The 20,707-nt window shown below is 39.0% G+C and overlaps 1 protein-coding gene and 1 pseudogene across 2 annotated transcripts in view; both read right to left on the bottom strand.

Moving 5' to 3' along the window:
* The window catches only part of LOC307110038 (phospholipid-transporting ATPase ABCA3-like), a gene marked incomplete at both ends in the record, with an annotated part of 237,702 nt that overhangs the window by 109,731 nt on the left and 107,264 nt on the right, over positions 1-20,707 (bottom strand).
* On the bottom strand, positions 18,049-19,794 carry LOC307093208 (60 kDa heat shock protein, mitochondrial-like; annotated as a pseudogene). The gene has a single exon. The product of its transcript is annotated as a 60 kDa heat shock protein, mitochondrial-like (transcript).

The following is a 20,707-nucleotide window of genomic DNA, read 5'->3' as shown; positions in this document are numbered from 1 at the left end:
ACAGTTATATTACTCTGAAGAATCCATAGAAAGGACTGACAAGGAAAATCAGAAGATCTTAAAGCAGGTCAGTATATTTTTCTCCTTATACAATTCCTCTGAAATTTGGCAATACTTAATAAATCATGGCAATATGTTTCTCTACATAAATTCAATAAGACCGGTTTCTAATAGTGGTTTTATTGACCAAAAACTTTAACTGGAGTGTCATGTTTTAAAGAGCCCTGTCTGAACTCTGAAGACTTGAAGCCAATGAGTGCCAAAGAAAAGCCTGGTATCCTCCTAGAGAGCCCTAAAAATGGCTGGTGCTGGAGCATCAGGCCCACGCCCTACCATCACTGGTGGTTGGTCAGAGTAGAAGGGGAGCAATAAGGATGACTCTGCGTCCCTGCGGAACCCCACACACTGTAGGCCGTGACGCATAGGAAGTCTACTGAGATGGGCCTTAAAACCTAGGGCGTGGGCCCAGGTAGAGTCGCTGCAGGTGAGGGATTCACCTAACTCAGCAGATACTACAGGCAGGCCTGATGGCAGCTGGATGGTTTGGCTTCCTAGCCCTACGGGGCACAATAAGATTCAATCATGAAATTCCGGCAAAGGTAGTCAGTTACCATTCTTGTTGTGTTTATACAAAAAATCAGGCCAAATTAAATACAATAGGTAAATTAGTCTTTATCTGGCTCTTTAGATAAACATAGAGGTAATTTTGAGGAGAAAAATTCTATTTCAATAGAGGTCATTAAAACTGAAATGTTTTCTTTCCCTTCCACCGGATCATTTGTTATAGTTTGTCTCTGCCAGGTCACAAGCCCACCTCCTTCTGTGCTCAGGCCTCATCGTCCCTGTGACACACAGCAAGGATCTCTTGGCTCTGAGAGAAAACTTTGTCCCTCCTCAGCACAAAGCAGCTACAGAAGTAATTCAATGTCCATTTTCCCTAAAAGAATTCAGAGCCAGGATCCTTGAGATAATATATTAGGCAGTTAGACATGAGCAGAGCAAGGACGATGGGCCAACTTGAGCTACCAGATGTAACTAAGTATTTAAGAGAAGGGGCATAGCCAAAGAGGTACTCACCAAAGTCTCAGGCCTAGAAAAGTCTGGTAGCCTATTTATCCAAAAGACTTGACCCATCCCTTTGCATTTGGGTGACCTACTTGCCTCTGGGCGGTAGCAGCCACAGCTATGCTTATCGAAAAAGCAAATAAGTTAACCCTAGGGCAGTAACTAATCAAATCTGCCCCCACATGAGGTAGAGGTTTTACTCCAGAACACACTAGAGAACTGGATGTCAAACACTTGAGCCACCCAGTTTCAGGCTCTCTGGTGGACAGAAGAAAAATCAGTAACAATTTATACTGATAGCAGGTACGCATTTACAACAAGGTAAGTGTTCTCCACAGAAGCAAGAGGGAACCAGGCCACAGATGAAGCTGCCCGGGAGGCTGCCCTAAAACCAGTGGGGCCTCTACAGATTCTAGTGACTCTTCCAGATCCTGACGTACCCAATCTAGAAAAGCAAAAATCCATAACCAGTCTTTATTCAAGTTCTTACAGGCTTTACAGTCTACCAAGGAAGCAATTCAGAAGCACATCTGAGATGCTCTGCCTGTACCAACTTCTGATCTGGTTTATCCCTTCCACCCTGGTGACTCTGTTTGGGTAAAGAAATTTGCCACCCAAGGATTGACTCCTACCTGGAAGGGACCACCTCCAAGGCAGTCAAGGTCAACGGAATCCCAACGTCGCTTCATCACACCCGGCCTAAGACAGCCCAGGAAAAATTGAGAGTCCAGGACTCTTCGGACTCTAAAGATTACTCCTGGCCCTCCTTTTGGACCCTTATATAATAAGCAGGCCCACTAATGTTATTAGGCAGAAAATTAAGATTATAGTCCTCAGGGGTAAATATACTACAATGACTAAGAGTCAATGATTTGACTATGTACATAAAACCAGTGGGGAATGAAGCATCCATCTTATACGAAAACTGCTGTTTGAAATTTTAACCCTGCTAATTGGCTTCTATAAATTCTTGCTTGCTAAGACTACTCCCACTTCAGATAGGCATTAAACTTTCCCCAGACAAGGTTATCAGTGCTGGCACCAGGCTAGGCCTCTGGTTGAGGTCTCAAGGCCCAGTACATACGGACTCTTTAAGAACTTGCGAAGGGGGCCAGAAACACTCCATATTTGGGAGACAAGGAAGGTAAAAACATATAAATAGGGAGAATTCCTGCCCAGAATTTGAGATCCATTTTCCTCTGGACCCACGCGTAATAAATGTAACTCCATCTCTCTAAGTATTGCTTTGTTCTTCTTCAGTTTTCTGTAACAAGGGGAGTGAGGAAAGGATGGAAAGGGTAAAGGAAATAAATACAAGATGATGGCAGGAGACTGGACTATAGGTGGTGAGCACACATCAGAGTATACAGATGTATTATAAAGTTGTACACCTGAAATTTGTTATTAAACAATATTAGCCAGATACATTTAATAAAAAATAAACTAATATTGAAGCCCTACTGAGCTTTAAAAAAATTTGAGGCTTTTGTGGTACCTTTAAGAGAGGCATTTTGTTTCTATGTTTTTAAGTTTTAATTTTGCAAAAAAAAATACAAACCTACAGAAAAGTTGACTGCTGGTTTAGGCTCAATCCCACAGGGACATCTCCCGGCAGTTGGACATCCCCTGAGGGGTCCCAGATTGGAGAAGGTTCAGGCCGGGCTGAAGGACACCCACCGCCATGCACAAATTTCGTACCTACATAAGTTCTCTTATGTGATCCATTTTAAAAAATAATTAGGAATATCTCACACAAAGGAAAATTCTAGAAAATATAAATTGTTATCTTTGAAGTGAAGAGATTAGAAAGAATTTTTTATTTCATTAACTATATGTTCTAATTTTCTTTTCAAAAGAAAACTTTATTGTTGAGAGTATTACAAATGCATCCATTTTTTCCCCATTTCCACCTCCACAGGGTTCCCACCCCACCCCAGTCCTTCACTATCCTATTGTCTGTGTCCATAGGTAATGCATATATACATACAAGTCTTTGGGTAATCTCCACTCCCCAACCCCCGGTTCTATTTTATTCATCAGCTTATTTTTGTTCATTAGATTCCCTGTTTATTTTGAATTTTTAGATTCAATTGTTGATCGATATGTATTTATAGCCATCTTATTGTTCATATTTTTAATCTTCTTCTTCTTAAAGAATACTCTTCAGCATTTCATGTAATACTGGTTTGGTGGTGATGAACTCATTTATCTTTTCCTTGTCTGTGAAGCTCTTTATTTGACCTTCAATTCTAAATGATAGCTTTGCTGGGTAGAGTAATCTTGGTTGTAGGTTCTTGCTATTCATCATTTTGAATATTGCTTGTCACTCCCGTCTGGCCTGCAAAGTTCCTGTTGAGAAATCAGCTGACAGTCGTATGCGTGCTCCCTTGTAGGTAACTAACTGATTTTCTCTTGTGGCTTTTAAGATTCTCTCTCTGTCTTTACCCCTTGGACTTTTAATTATGATGTGTCTTGGTGTGATCTTTTGGGTTCCTCTTGTTTGGGGTTCTCTGTGCTTCCTGGACTTGTAAGGCTATTTCTTTCACCAGGTAGGGGAAGTTTTCTTTATTCTTTAATTTTATTGTCTAATTTTTACATATGTCTCCTTTTTCCTCAGTAGACACCCCTGCCCCCAGTCATTCCCACCCTGGGCAAGTCCCAAATGCCTCAGTGTCTGTGTCCATTGGTTCTGCTAATATGTATGCATACAAGGACTTTGGTTGCTCTCTACTCCTCCCCCACCCCCAATTCCCTCACACACACACCTCAGGTAGGGGAAGGTTTCTGTCATTATTTCTTCAAATAGGTTTCAATATCTTTCTTTCTCTCTTCTCCTTCTGGCACCCATAATGTGAATGTTGGTACCATTGATGTTTCACAGAAGCTCCTTACACTATATTTTATTTTATTTTATTGTTTTAAAGTATTACAAATAGTAGTACATATGTCTCCTTTTTTCCCCATTGACCTCCCCCCAGCCTCCCAATACCCCCTGGCACATGCCCTTACCCACCCCCAGTGTCTTGTGTCCATTGGTTATGCTTATATGCATGCATATGAGTCCTTTGGTTGATCTCTTACTTCCCCTCAACCCTTCCCTGCCTCTGCACTGTAGTTTGACAGTCTGTTCGATGCTTCTTTGTCTCTGTATCTATTTTTGTTCATCAGTTTATAATGTTCTTTATATTCCACAAATGAATGAGATCATGTTGTGTTTATCTTTCAATGACTGGCTTATTTTGCTTAGCATAATGCTTTCCAGTTCCATTTATGCTGTTGCAAATAGTAAGAATTACTTCTTTTTTATAGCAGCATAGTATTCCAACTGTGTAAATGTACCACAGTTTTCTAATCCACTCATCTGCTGATGGGCATTTAGGCTGTTTCCAAATCTTAGCTATTGTAAATTGTACAGCTATGAAAATAGGGGTGCATATATTCTTTCTGATTGGTGTTTCTGCCTTCTTGGGATATATTCTTAGAAGGGGTATTATTGGGTCAAATGGCAGTTCCAATATTAATTTTTTGAGGAAACGCCATACTGTTTTCCACAATGGCTGCACCAGTCTGCATTCCCACCAGCTGTGAAGAAGGGTTCCTTTTTCTCCACATCCTCTCCAGCACTTGTCGTTTGTTGATTATAGCTGTTCTGGCAGGTGTGACATGGTACCTCATTGTTGTTTTGATTTGCATCTCTGGATGATTAGTGACTCTGAGTATGTTTTCATATGTCTCTTGGCTTTCTGTATGTCCACTGTCAAAAAATGTCTATTTAGGTCCTTTGCCTATTTTTTGATTGGATTGTTTATCTTCCTTTTGTTAAGCTGTATGAGCTCCCTATAAATTTTGGAGATTAAACCCTTATCTGAGATAACATTGGCAAATATGTTCTCCCATGCAGTGGCGTTCTTGTTGTTTTATTGATGGTTTCTTTTGCTGTGCAGAAGCTTTTTATTTTGATGTAGTCCCATTTGTTTATTTTCTCCTTAGTTTCCATTGCCCTGGGTGCTGTATCGGTAAAAACATTGCTACAACAAATGTCTGCTATTTTGCTGCCTATGGGTTTTTCTAAGATGTTTATGGTTTCCCATCTTATATTTAAGTCCTTTATCTATTTTGAGATTATTTTTGTGTATGGTGTAAGTTGGTGGTCTAGTTTCAATTTTTTGCAAATATCCAATTTTCTCAGCAGCATTTATTGAAGAGACTGTCTTGACTTCATTGTATGCTCTTGCCTCTTTTGTCAAATATTAATTGAGCATAATGGCTTGTGTAGATTTCTGGGTCCTCTGTTCTGTTGCATTGGTCTATATGTCTGTTTTCCTGCCAGGACCAGGCAGTTTTGAAAACAGTGGCTTTGTAGTATAGCTTGATATCTGGTACTGTGAATCCTCCAACATTGTTCTTCTTTCTAAAGATTGCTGCAGATATTTGAGGTCTTGTTTTATTCCATATGAATTTTTAGAGAGTTTGTTCTATGTCTTTGAAGTATGCTATTGATATTTTAATGGGGATTGCATTGAATTTAGATTGCTTTGGTTAGTACGGACATTTTAATGATGTTGAGTATACCAGTCCATGAACACAGTATATTCTTTCATTTGTTCATGTCTTCCTCTATCTCTTTTATCAGCATCCTGACATTTTCTGAGTACAGGTCCTTTATCTCCTTGGTTAAATTTATTCCTACCTATCTTAATTTTTTGTTGCATTGGTAAATGGGATTGTTTTTTTAGTTCCTTTTCTGTGAGTTAATTATTGGTGTATAGAAAATCCATAGACTTCTGGGTGTTAATTTTGTATTCTGCTACATTGCTAAATTCATTTATTAAGTCTAGTAGTTTTTTTTATAGAGTCTTTTGGGTTTTTCTATATACAATATCATGTCATCTGAGAATAAGGACAGTTTTACTTATTCTTTTCCAATTTAGATGCCTTTTATTTCTTCTTGTCTGATTGCAATGGCTAGTACTTCCAGTTCTATGTCAAACAAGAGTGGTGAGAGTGGGCATCCCTGTCTTGTTCCTCTTCTTAGGTGAAATGGTTTTAGATTTTTCCCATTGAGTATGATGTTGGCTGTAGGTTTGTCATATATGGCTTTTATTATGTTAAGGTATGATCCCTCTATTCCCACCTTGCTGAGAGTTTTTATCAAGAAATGGTGTTGGACTTTGTCAAATGCTTTTTTTGCATCAATTGGTATGATTATACGGTTTCTATCTCAGTTTGTTTAAGTGATGTATCACATTTATTGATTTGTGGATATGATACCATTCTTGCATCCCCAGAATAAATCCCACTTGGTCATGGTGTATGATCTTTCTAATGTAATACTGGATTCAAGTTGCTAGTATTTTGTTGAGAAATTTGGCATGTATGTTCATGAGAGATATTGAGCTATAATTCTCCCTCTTTGTATTGTCTTTATCTGGTTTTGGGATTAGAGTAATACTGGCTTTGTGAAAAGAGCTTGGAAGTGTTTCTTCCTCTTGAATTTTTTGGAATAATCTGAGGAAAATAGGTTTTATATCTTCTTTGAATGTTTTATAAAACTCCCCTGTGAATCTGTCTGGTCCAAGGCTTTTGTTTGTTGGAAGTTTTTTGATTACTGCACCAATTTCCTCCATAGATATCGCCTATTTAGATTTTTTTATTCCTCCTGGTTGAGTTTTGGAAGGTTGTATTTTTCTAGGATTATGTCTTTTTCTTCTAGGTTAACGAGTTTGTTGGAAGAGAGTTGCTCATAGTGTTTTATAAATGATTCTTCGTATTACTGTGCGGTCTGTTGTTATTTCTCCTCTTTCATTTCTGACTTTGTTTATTTGAGTTTTTTCTCTTTGTTTCTTGGTGAGCCTGGCTAGAGGTTTATCAATCTTGTTTATTCTTTCAAAGAACCAGCTCTTGGTTTCATTGATCTTTTGTAATGTTTTTTCTCTCTATGTTTTTTATTTCCACTCTGGTCTTTGTTATTTCCTTCCTTCTGCTCACTCTGGGCTTTTTTTGTTGCCCTCTTTCTAATTCTTCAAGTTGCACAGTTAGATGGCTTATTACCAGTTTTTTTTTGTTTGTTTGTTTGTTTTGTTTTGTTTTGTTTTGTTTTGAGGTAGGCCTGTAATGCTATGAACTTCCCTCTCAGGACTGCTTTCACTGTGTCCCAAAGATTTTGGATTGTTGTGTTTTCATTATCATTTGTTTCCAGGATGTTTTTTTTTATTTCTTCTATGATCTCTTTGGTAACTCACTCATTGTTTAATAGTATGCTCTTCAGTTTCCAATGTTTGAATTTTTTATTGTTTTTATTATAGTTTATTTCTAATATTATGCCATTGTGATCTGAGAAGATGCTTGATATGGTTTCAATCTTCTTGAATTTGAAGAAACTTTGCCTGTGTCCCAATATGTGGTTTATCTTTGAAAATGTCCCATGTGTGCTTGAGAAGAATGTATATTCTGTAGTTTTGGGGTGGAATGTCCTAAAGATGTCAATTAAGTCCATCTAATCTAGTCAGTCGTTTAGGATTGCTGTTTCTTTGCTAATTTTTTTATATAGAGGATTTATCCAGTGATGTTAATGGGGTATTAAAGTCTCTTACTATGTTGTATTGCTATTGAGCTCTCCCCTGATATCTTCCAGAAATTTTTAAATGTATTTGGGTGCTCCTGCATTGGGTGCATATATGTTTACCAGAGTTATAACTTCTTGTTGTATTGATCCCTTTAGAATTAGGAAGTGGCCTTCCTTGTCTCCTGTTATGGCCTTCACTTTGAGGTCTATTTTGTCTGATATAAGTATTGCTACCCCAGCTTTTGTTTCATTTCTATTTGCCTGTAAGATATTTTTTCATCCCTTCATTTTCAGTCTGTGTCAGTCCCTTGTTCTGAGGTAGGTCTCCTGTAGACAGCATATATATATGTCATGTTTTCTTACCCTACAAAGATGTCTTTTGATTGGAGCATTTAATCCATGCACATTTAATGTTATTATTGACAGGTACTTGTTTGTAGCCATTTCTGTACTTTATGCCTGTGTTCCTTCCTCCCTATCTATCTCTTCTTTTTACAGCATTCCCTATAGCATTTCTTGCATTGTTGGTTCAGTAGTGATAATCTCCCTTAGCCTTTTTTTTTTTGTCTGCGAAGCTCCTGATTTTCCCTTAAATTTTGATTGATAGTCTTGCTGGATAATGTATTCTTGGACTCAGTCTTTTGGGTTTGCATCACTTTGTGTACTTCATTCCATTTCCTTCTACCTTGATGTGTTTCTGTTGAGTAATAATTTGATAATCTGATGGGGGATCCTTTGTAGGTAATTCTCTGTCTCGTCGTGCAGCTTTTAAGATTTTCTCTTTGTTGTTAACATTTTCCATTGTAATTATGATGTTTCTTGGTGTGGGTCTTTTGGAATTCATCTTGCTTGGAACTCTCTATATTTGTGTGAATTTTTTCTTTCCTATATCAGGGAAGTTTTCTGTCATTATTTCTTCAAGTAGATTCTCTAATCCTTGCTGAACTTCTTGTCCTTCTGGCACCCCTATTATACATATGTTATTTCATTTCATTTCATGCTTTCCCAAAGCTCCCTTAGGCTCTCCTCCTGCTTTTTCCCCCCTCCAGTTGCTGTTCATATTGGGCTTGTTTCTCTACCTTATCTTCTAACTCACTAATTTGGTCCTCTGCTTCTTCTAGTCTACTGTTGAAACATTCCATAGAATTTTTGATTGTAGCTATATCACTTGATTTCTTCCTGATTTTTGCATAGGTTGTTGATTTTCTTGTCCATTCAGTTTATGAACTGTATGACCATTACTCTGAATTATTTTTTCTGTCATATTGTATGCCTCTGTTTCACTTATTTCCTTTCTTTGTGATTCCTCTTTTTCTTTCCCCTGGGGATTGTTTCATTGTCTCCCCATTCTAGCTGTCACCAGAAGGTCCAAATGCTGAGTTGTGGGGGCCTGAAACATGTGCAAATGGGAGCATCACACCACCCAAGTGTCGCTGAAGAGCTCTGACACTGAGACATGTGGCTGCCATGTATCAGTGGGAGCCACATGTGCCAAGAATCAGAGTCACTGGCACTCAGTGTGGCCTTATGTGTGCACCTAGAATCAGGGACCCCACATGCACTATGCTGAGAAAAAGTCCCCATGGGCATGCACCAAAAATCAGAGTCCCCTAGCATGTGCCAGGAGTCAGAATCCTCATGTGCACACACCAAGAATTGAGTATCAGAGTCTCTGTTGCTTGTTGCAGCCTCACACTGAGAATCAGGGTCCCTGTGTGCACACGTGCTGAGAATCGGAGTCATTGGCACTCACTATGCACATACAGAGAATCAGTGTTCCTGTGCCCATGCAATGAGAAACAGAGTCCCCATGTGTGCATGCCACGAGTCAAGTCACTGGTGCTCAGTGCAGTCTCTCGCATGGAGAATCAGGGTCCCTGATCTTCTGGGGGGCCGGGCTGCACAGCCGCTCAGTGTCAGTGGGAGGCCCACTCCTGCACCATGGGAAACAGACTCCCATGTGAACATGCCCAAGGTCAAAGTCAGGTAGCACAGCCAACACAGGGCAAGAGGCCTGGCTGTGCACTGCAGGAAACAGATTTCCCATGTGCACGCACCCAAAGTCAAAGTTAAGTCACACAGCCACCCTTTGTTGGCAGGAGGCCTGCTCACGTGGAGCAGGTCTAGCAGGTCCTATGCCACTGCAGTGGGCTGGCAGGGAGGGGAATGGGCTCTGTGACTCACAGAAATCTGCGTCTGGGATGTCTGGAGTCTTGGTGTCTGTGGGTCTGCAGATGTGGTAGCAGGTCTTTGCTCCAAGTGGCTGTAGGGTCCCGGTTTGCATCTGAGACCAGATTAGGTGGTGTGAGGCTAGGATCCTAGTCACAAGCAGTTCTGCTTTTCAATATGGTGTGGTTTCTGTGCCAGCGCTGGCCGCCCTGGGGTGTTTGCAGTGGCAGCAGGGTTTCACAGTCTAAGACTGTCCAGTCTGGCAGCCCCCTGAAAGACCTGCAGGATCTAACTGTCCCTAGCTCTCTCTCACACACATACACACACCACACATGTCCACACACTTTTCTATCACTCCCTCACTCTCTCACACACCCTCACTCCCTGCCTTCTTGCCGGTCGCCATCTTCTCCTTACACTATCTTTATATTTTGGATTATTTTTTATTTTGCTCTTCTGATTGGGTGTTATTTATTTATTTTGGCTTCCTCATATTCCAAATTATTAATTTGATCCTCAGAATCCTCTGCTCTTCTGTTGATTCCCTGTAAATTTTCTTTATTTCAGTTAGTGTATGTTTAATTTCTGACTTTTTTTTTTTTCATGTCTTTGAAATTCTCACTAAGATTCTGGGAATTCCAATTAAGTCCCTTGAAGCTCTCATTAAGTTCCATGAGCATTATTATAGCCATTGTTTTTGAAATCTGTATCCTGTAGTTGGCTTCCTTCCATTTAATTTATTTCTCTTTCTGGAGATTTCTTCTATTCCTTCATTTGTGACATGTTTCTTTGTCTCCATATTTTGGCTGCTTCCCTGTGTTTGTTTCTATGTATTAGGTAGAGCTGCTGTGTCTCCTGCAATTAGCAGAGTGGCCTTGTGCAGTAGGTGTCCTGTAGGGCCAGTGGCTCAGCCTCCCTAGTCATCTGAGCTGTGTACTCTAGGAGCATCCCTCTGAGGGCTGTAAGCACAGTCTTGTTGTAGTTGGTCCTTGATTGCTGATGGCATCACTGGGAGGAGTTGACCTCCAGGCCAATTGGCTGTGAGGACCAGCTGTGTCTACAATAGAAGAGCTGCTGTGCAGGAGTCACCCCTATGGACCAGGACTTGCTTCAGTGGGGCTTGAGTGGGTCACTGTGGATGTGTAGAGTTGTAATCTGGTATATCTCCAACTTTGTTCTTTCTCAATAATGCTGAGGCTATTTGCATTTTTATGATTCCATATAAATTTTTGAAATGTTTGTTGTAGATGTGTGAAATATGCCATTGGTATTTTTATAGTAACTGAGTTAAACTGGGTATGGACATATTAATGATGTTAATTCTTCCTATCATGAGCAAAGTGTATACTTCCATTTATTTGTATCTTCTTTAATTTCTTTCTTCAGTGTTTTATGATATTCTAATACAGGTCTTTTACATTCTAGGGTAAATTTATTCCTAGGTATTTTACTTTTTCATACAATTGTAAATGGGATTGTTTTCTTAGTTTCCCTGTCTGATAGTTCATTATTGGTATATAACAATACAATTTCTGGATGTTGATTTTATACCCTGTTATATTGCCAAATTCATTTATTAACTCTAGTAGTTCCCTGGTGGATTCTTTAGGGTTTTCTATGTACAATATCATATCATCTATGAATAATGAGAGTTTTACCTCCTCCTTTCCAATTTGCATGCCTTTTATTTCTTCTTCTTCTCCGATTGCTCCAGCTAGGACTTCCAGTACTATGTTGAATAAGAGTGGTTGAATCAAACACACCTGTCTTGTTCCTAACCTTAAGGTAAATGCTTTTAGTTTTTCTATATTGAGTATAATACTACCTGTGGGTATCCATACAGGGACTTAATTGTGTTGAGCTATGTTCCCTCTATTTACAATGTGCTGAGAGTTTTTATCATAAATGGATGCTGAATTTTGTAAATTGTTTTTGCATCTACTGATATGATCCTGTGATTATTAGCCTTCATTTTGTTTATGTGATATATCATATTGTTTTGCACAAATTGTACCAACTTTGCATCCCAGAAATAAATCTCACTTGATTATGGTGTATTATCTTTTCAATGTATTGCTGGATTTGGTTTGCTAATACTTGGTTGAGGCTTTCTGCATTTATATTCCTTAGGGATATTTACCTATAATTTTCTTTTTTGTAGTGTCTTTATCTTTTTAATTAGGATAATGCTGGCTTTATAAAATGACCTTGGAAGTCATCCTTCCTTTTGAATTTTTTGAAAAAGATTGAAAGGATTAGGTGTTAGTACTTTGAATGTGTGGTAGCCATCTGGTCCTATAAAGTCATCTGGCCCAGTACTTTTGTTTGTTGGAAGTTTTGTTTTGTTTTATCTTTTTATTACCACTTCAATTTCATTAGTTGTAATCAGTTTGTTCAGATTTTCTCTCTTTTTTAAAAATCTTTATTGTTTAAAGGAGTGGTTCTCAACCTTCCTAATGCTGCGACCCTTTAATACAGTTCCTCATGTTGTGGTGACCCCCAACCATAAAATTATTTTCGTTGCTACTTCATAACTGTAATTTTGCTACTGTTAAGAATTGTTATGTAAATATCTGTGTTTTCCGATAGTCTTAGGCGACCCCTGTGAAAGGGTCATTCGAACCCCAAAGGGGTCGTGACCCACAAGTTGAGAACTGCTGGTTTAAAGTATTACATATAGTATTACATATGTCTCCTTTTTCCCCCATTGACCTCCTCAACCCCCAGCACAAGCCTGACACCCCTACTGTCTGTGTCCATTGGTTAGGCTTATATGCATGCATACAAGTCCTTTGGTTGATCTGTTCCCCATGCCCCCACCCTCCCCTACCTTCCCTCTGAGATTTGGCAGTCTGTTCAATGCTTCTCTGTCTCTGTATCTATTTTTGTTCATCAGTTTATGTTCATTATATTCCACAAATGAGTGAGATCATATGATATTTATCTTTCTCTGAATGGCTTATTTTGCTTAGCATAATGCTCTCCATGTCCAATGATGTTGTTGCGAATGGTAAAAGTTATTTGATTTTACACCAGTGTAGTATTCCATTGTGTAGATGTACCAATTTTCTAATCCATTCATCTGCTGATGGGCATTTAGGCTAATGAGCTATTGTAAGTTGTGCTGCTATGAACATAGGGGTACTTATGCCCTTTCTGATTGATTTTTCTGGATTCCTGGGATATATTCCTAGAAGTGGGATCACTGGGTCAAATGGCAGCTCCATTTTTAACTTTTTGAGGAATCTCCATACTGTTTTCCACAGGGGCTGCACCAGTCTGCATTCCCACCAGCAGTGCATGAGGGTTCCTTTTTCTCTACATCTTCGCCAGCACTTGTCATTTGTTGATTTGTTGATGATAGCCATTCTGACAGGTGTGAGATGGTATCTCACTGCCATTTTGATTTGCATCTCCTGGATGATTACTGACTTTGAGCATGTTTTTATGTCTATTGGCCTTCTGTATGTCCATTTTCAAAAAGTGTCTATTTAAGTCCTTTGCCCGTTTTTTGATTGGATTGTTTACCTTTTTTGTTAAGATGCATGAGTTCCCTATAAATTTTGGAGATTAGGCCCTTATTGAATATAATATTGGCAAATACGTTCTCCCATGCAGTGGGTTTTGTTGTTTTGTTGATGATTTCTTTTGCTGTACAGAAGCTTTTTATTTTGATGTAGTCCCATTTGTTTATTATTTCTTTAGTTTGCTGTATCGGTAAAGATATTGCTATGACATATGTCTGATATTTTGCTGCCTATGGATTCTTCTAAGATTTTTATGGTTTCCCATCTTAAGTTCTTTATCCATATTGAGTTTATTTTTTTGTAAGGTGTAAGTTGGTGGTCTAGTTTCATTTCTTTGATTGTTTCTGTCTAATATTCCCAACAGCATTTATTGAAGAGACTATATTGACTCCATTGTATGCTCTTGTTTCCTTTGTCAAATATTAATTGAGCATAATGGCTTGTTTCAATCCATTTGAATTTTTGAGAGTTTTGTAAATTTCTGGATTCTCTGTTCTGTGCCATTGGTCAATGTGTCTGTTCATGTGACAGTACCAGTCCATTTTGAGAACCATGGATTTATAATATAGCTTGATATCTGGTATTAGGATCTCTCTGACTTTGTTCTTCTTTCTCAGGATTGCTGCAGCTATTCAGGTTCTTTTTTTTTTTAAATCCCATTTGAATTTTTGAGTTTGTTTCTGCTCTGTGAAATATGCCATTGGTATTTTAATGGGGATTGCAGTGAATGTATAAATTGCTTTTGGTAGTATGGACATTTTAATGATGTTGATTCTACCAACACATGAACATGGTATGTTCTTTCATTTGTTCATGTCTTTCTCTATCTCTTTTTTCAATGTCTTATAGTTTTCTGAGTACAAGTCTTTTACCTCCTTAGTTAAGTTTATTCCTAGATATCTTAATTTTTTTGTGGTGCAATGGTAAATGAAATTATTTTGTTTGTTTCTCTTTCTGTGAGCTTATTATTGGTGTATAAAAAAGCCATAGATTTCTGGTTATTAATTTTGTATCCTGCTACATTGCTGAATTGATTTATTAAATCTAATAATTTTTAAATGGAGTCTTTAGGGTTTTCTATGTACAATATCATATCATCTGTGAATTATGACAATTTTACTTCTTTTCCATCTTGGATGCCTTTAATTTCTTCTTCTTGTCTGATCGCTATTGCTAGCACTTCAAATATTATGTCGAAAAGGAGTGGTGAGAGTAGGCACCTCTGTTTTGTTCCTATTCTTAGGAAAAATGGTTTTAGTTTTTGCCCATTGAGTATGATGTTGGCTGGAGATTTGTCATCTATGGCTTTTATTATATTGAGGTATGATTCCTCTATTCCCACTTTGCTGAGAGTTTTTATCAAGAAAAGGTGTTGGATTTTGTCAAATGGTTTTTATACATTAACTGATATGATTATATGGTTTCTATCTCTCAATTTGTTTATGTGATGTATCACATTTATTGATTTGTGGATACTGTACCATCCTTGCATCCCGGAATAAATCCCACTTTATCATGTTGTATGATCTTTCTAAAGTAATGCTGGATCTAATTTGCTAAGGTTTGTTCAGGATTTTAGCATCTATGTTTGTCAGGAATATTGGCCTGTAATTCCCTTTCTTTTACTGTCTTTATCTGGTTTTGGAATTAGGGTAATGCTGTCTTCATAGAAGGAGCTTGGAAGTGTGCCTTCCTCTTGAATTTTTTGGAATAATCTGAGATGGATAGGTTTTAATTCTTTGAATGTTTGGTAAAACTCGCCTGTGAAGCCATCAGGTCCAAGGCTTTTGTTTGCTGGGAGTTTTTTGATTACTGCTTCAATTTCCTCCATAGTTATCAGGCTATTCAGATTTTTAAATTCTTCCTGATTGAGTATTGGAAGGCCATATTTTTCTAGGAATATGTACATTTTTTCTAGGTTGACCAGTTTGTTGGAATAGAGTTGTTGATAGTATATATTTTTTAACAATAGTTTGTCTTTCTGTGGGGTCTGTTATTTCTCCTCTTTCCATTCTGATTTTTATTTGAGTCCTCTCTCTGTGCTTCTTGGTGTGCCTGGCTAGAGGTTCATCAATCTTGCTTATCCTTTCAGAGAACAAGCTCTTGGGTTCATTGATCTTTAGTTTTTAGTTTTTTTTTTTTTTTTTTTTTTTTTATCTCTATGTCATTTATTTCTGCTCTGATCTTTATTATTTCCTTCCTTCTGCTCACTCTGGGAAGTTTTTGTTGCTCTCTAATTCCTTAAGTTGTAAAGTTAGATAATTTATTACCCGTTTTTCTTGATTTTAGAGGTAGGCCTGCAACGCTATGAACTTCTCTCTCAGGACTGCTTTCACTGTGTCCCATAGATTTCGGATTGTTTTATTTTCATTGTCATTTGTTTGCAGGATATTTTTTATTTCTTCTTTGATCTCTTTGGTAATCCAATCATCCTATATAATAAAAGGCTAATATGCAAATTATCCCCTCGACTGGGTGTTCGACCAGGATTTCCACCAGGAGTATGACCAGAGGCCGGGGCCAGCTGGCCAACTGCCCGTGGCCCCTTCCCCTGGCCATCCCCACCCCTAATAGACCCCCCACACCAAACGTGTGTGGGGCAGACCAGCCAACTTCCCACAGCCCCTACCCCCAGCTGGCCCTGCCCCTGATTAGCCCCCACACACCTATTGGGCACGGGGCCAGCCAGCCAATTTCTCAAGTTTAGCACCAATGAGACAGCCCCTCCCTCCAGCCGGCCTGATCTGTTTGGCTCTGATTGGCGCAGGCCAGCTGGACCCCACCCATGCACAAATTTGTGCACCAGGCCTCTAGTTGTTTGACAGCATTCAATTTAGCCTTCAAGTGTTTGAAATTTGTGATTGTTTTTATTGTAGTTTATTTCTAATATTATGTCATTGTGATCTGAGAAGATGCTTGATATGATTTCAATCTTCTTGAATTTGAAGAGACTTTGCCTGTGTCTCAATATGTGGTCTATCTTTGAAAATGTCCCATGTGCAGTTCAGAAAAATGTATATTCTATAGCTTTGGGGTGGAATGTTCAGAAGATGTCAATTAAGTCCATCTGATCTAGTGAGTCATTTAGGATTCCTGTTTCTCTGCTGATTTTTTTTGTCTAGAGGATTTATCCAGTGATGTCAATGGGGTATTAAAGTTCCCTACTATGACTGTATTGCTGTTGATCTCTCCCTTGATATCTTCCAGATTTTTTTTTTTTTACTTATTTGGGTGCTCCTGCATTGGGGGCATATATGTTTATCAGAATTATATCCTCTTGTTGTATTGATCCCTTTAGTATTATGAATTGGCCTTCCTTATCTCTTGTTATGGCCTTCACTTTGAGGTCTATTTTGTCAGATACAAGTATTGCTACCCCAGCTTTTTTTCTCATTTCCATTTTCCTGAAAGATATTTTTCCATCCCTTCACTTTTAGTCTGTTTCAGTCCCTTGTTCTGAGGTGGGTCTCTTGTATATAGCATATATATGGGTCATGTTTTCTTATCTATTCAGCCACTCTATGTCTTTTGATTGGAGCATTCACATTTAAGGTTATTATTGATAGGTACTTGTTTGTAGCCTTTTCTATTCTTTATGCCTATGTTTCTTCTTCCCTTTCTATTTCTTGTTTTTACAGTCCCTTTAGCATTTCTTGCATTTTTGGCTTGGTAGCAATAAACTCCCTTAGACCTTTATTTGTCTGTGAATCTTCTGATTTCCCCTTCCATTTTGAATGATAGCTTTGTGGATAGGGCATTATTGGATTAAGTCCCTTGCTTTGCATCACTTTGTATACTCCATTCCCTTCCCTTCTGGCCTGATGTATTTTTGTTGAGAAATCATTTGATAATATAATGATATGTTCTTTGTAGGTAACTCTCTGTCTCTCTCTTGCAGCCTTTAAGATTCTTACTTTGTTGTTGATATTTGCCATTATAATTATGACATGTCTTTATATAGGTCTTTTGGGGTTCATCTTGTTTGGAACTTCCTGTGCTTGTGTGACTTTTTATTCCCCAAATCAGAGAAGTTTTCTGTTAGTATTTCTTCAAATAGGTTCTCTAATCCTTGCTCCTCTTCTTGTCCTTATGGCACCCTTATTATATGTATGTTACTTCATTTCGTTTTTTCCCCAAAGCTCCATTATGTTTTCCACTTGCTTTCTAATTTATTTCTCCAATTGTTGCTCAAATTGGACTTGTTTCTCTGCCCTGTCTTCTAAACCACTAATATGGTTCTCTGCTTCTTCTATTCTACTGTTGACACCCTCCATAATGATTTTATTGTAGCTATATCACTCTTGATTTCCTCTTGATTTTTTTTTTAACTTTAAATAAATTTTTATTTCACGAAGGTCACATAATTGGATATTTCTCTACTTTGTACACAATTATTCTTACTCTCCACAAAAAGGCTGCTTCTTCACTTCTCATCAGGTGGTGACAAACACTAAAATCTTGATTTTAACAGAACAGTAGTAAAAATGCCTCAGTGATTTAAGTTGAAAGCAGTACATTGCTAGATGGCTCTTGCTATTATCAGGAATGTACAAATGTATTTTTATTCAAAAATGCAAAATAAATTATCTGCAGGCATGGACAATTACAGCAGTAAACTATTGTATGTTGTCAACTGAAACCAGTAACTGATTGTTAGAGTGATTTTCTTGAACATCAGCAAGCCTTTTATTCAATCATTTCCTTCAACTGACTTCTCTGAAGTTATAGGTAAGGAGATGCTCTGAGATTACTCTCAGTTCTCAGTAATGATGGTAAAGAACTATTCCAGGGCTTGAACATGCCACCTCCCATTCCACCCATCCCACCCATCCCAGGGTCCTTCTCCTCTTTAGGAATTCTTGTGACCACAACTTATGCTGTTGTTACCAGAGAGGCCACACCAGCAGCATATAGTAAAGCAGTTCTTACAACTTTAGTTGGAGCAATGATTCCTTTTCCCACCATATTCACAAAATCTCCAACCATGGCATCGTAACCAATATCTGAGCAACTTTGCATAATTTTCTCAACTATCAACAATCCCTCAACACCTGCATTCTTAGCCATGGTCATTGCAGGAATTTCAGTGCTTTCTTAATAATTTCTATACCAATTTTTTAAAAATATTCATTAGTTGGAGTTAATGAGTCCAAGGCTGGAATGCACCAAAGCAGGGCACAGCCCCCTCCCAGAACAATGCCTTCCTCCACAGCAGCTCAGGTAGCATTGAGGGCATCTGTGAGTCTTTCTTTTCATTCACTTCAACATCATTTGTCCCAGAAACCTTCAGCACAGCTACCCCATCTGAGAGTTTGGCCAGGCATTCATTTAGTTTTTCCTTTTCATATTCACTAGTTGTGATATCTAACTACTCAAAGATTTCTTGAATATGTTTTTCAATTTGAGCCTTTCCTTTTCCTTTCAAGTGCATGGCATGATCTTTGGTCACAATGACCTCTCCAACTTTTCCTAAGCCATGAGGCTGAATGTCTTCTAGATTGACAGTCAATCCTTCTTCTCCAAACACGGCACCACCAGTAGCAATAGCCATGTCTTTAAGCTGGTTCTTCCTATTGTCCCCAGAACCTGGAGCTTTGACTGCTGCAACCTGAAGACCAACTTTTAGCCTAGTCAAAACTCATGTACTTAAAGCTTCTCATCAACATCTTCAGCAATTATGACCAGGGGCTTACGGTGAGCATTGGAAATTTCAAGAGCAGGTACAATGGACTGAACACTAGAAATTTTCTTTTCACTCAACATATGCATCTTGGAATTCACATTTCTGACCTTTTGCTGTATTAATAAGGTATGGAGACATATAACCTCAATCAAACTTCATGCCTTCAATAATTTCTAATTCATCATTCAGTGTTTTTCCATCCTTTACAGTAATTATGCCTTTCCTTCCAAACTTTTTCATTGCATCAGAAATTATGTTGCCAATTTCTTTGTCTCCATTTGCAGAAATTGTAACAACATGAGCTATTTCTTCAGGGGTTTCACAGGTTTAGACTGCTGCTTAAGTTCAGAAATTACAGCATCAACAGCTAACATCACACCTCTCCTGATTTCCACTGGATTAGCACCTTTACTGATCTTCTCAAAGCCTTCCTTGGCAATGGAGCATGCTAGCACAGTAGCAGTCATGGTGCTATCCCCAGTTTCTTCATTTGTATCATTGGAAACATCTTGAACAAGTTAACTCCAATATTTTTATATTTATCTTTTAAATCAATGGATTTTACAACGGTCACACCATCTTTTGTTACTTTGGGACTTCCCCAACTCTGTTCAAAAATCACTGTTCTTCCCTTTGGACCCATAGTAATGGCTACAGCATTGAAGCATTATGGCTCGAGCCTCTGCACCAAATTTTACATCCTTGGCATAAGCCCAAGTGAGATGAGGAGCCAATGCCTTGGACACGGGCCTAATCTGGCAAAGGACTGTGTGTAATCGAAGCATTTATTCAGGGCAGTGGCAGGGCATGCAGGTAGTGAGGCAGGACATTGGCGGCAAGTGAGGGCTTCTCTTGTTTCTTACATAAGTTGTTGCTTTTTCTCATCCATCTGGTTTATGAACTGTATGATCATTACTCTGAATTATTTTTCTGACATGTTGCATGCCTCCATTTCATTTAGTTCATTTTCTAAGAATTCCTTTTCTTTCCTTTGGATGTTTTTCTTTGTCTCACTCATTTTTACTATCACCAAATGGTCCAGGTGCCGAGTTATGTGGGGCTTGTGCCACAGTGGTGGGTTGGCAGGAGCATCATGCATTCCAAGAGTCTCAGGAGAGCTCAGGCACCAGGATGCATGGCCACAGTGGGTCATTGGGAGACTCCCATGTGCCGAGAAACATGGGAGAGCTCAGGCGCCAGGATGCGTGACCACAGTGGGTCAGCAGGAGCCTCACACAGACCAAGAGTCATGGGAGAGCCCAGGGGCCAGGATGCATGGGGCTTGTGCTGCTGTGGTAGGTTGGAGGGAGGGGAATGCACTCTAGGACTCACAGGAGCCTGTGGCTAAGCAGGCTGGAGTACCGGTGTTCATGGGTCTGCTACAGTAGCAGATCATAGCCAGAGTGGCTATAGAGTCTTGGGTTGCATCTGAGGCCAGTATGGATGGTGGTGAGGCTGGGCTCCTAGTCACAGCAGCTCTACCCTTCATGATGACATGGTTTCTGTGTCAGTGCCAGATGCCCAGGAGTGTTTGCAGCAGTACTGGGGGCTCCTCATCTAGGAGAGCCTAGTATGCCAGTCCCTGAGACTCCCACAGGATCTAACTGCCACACACACATACACACCACACACACACACACACACACACACACACACACACACACACACACATACACCACACCTCCACACACTCCCCTT

This window comes from Cnephaeus nilssonii (assembly GCF_951640355.1).
Source record: "Cnephaeus nilssonii genome assembly, chromosome: 2".
In the NCBI taxonomy this organism is placed as follows: domain Eukaryota; kingdom Metazoa; phylum Chordata; class Mammalia; order Chiroptera; family Vespertilionidae; genus Cnephaeus; species Cnephaeus nilssonii.
This window is presented reverse-complemented; position numbering and strand designations above follow the sequence as displayed.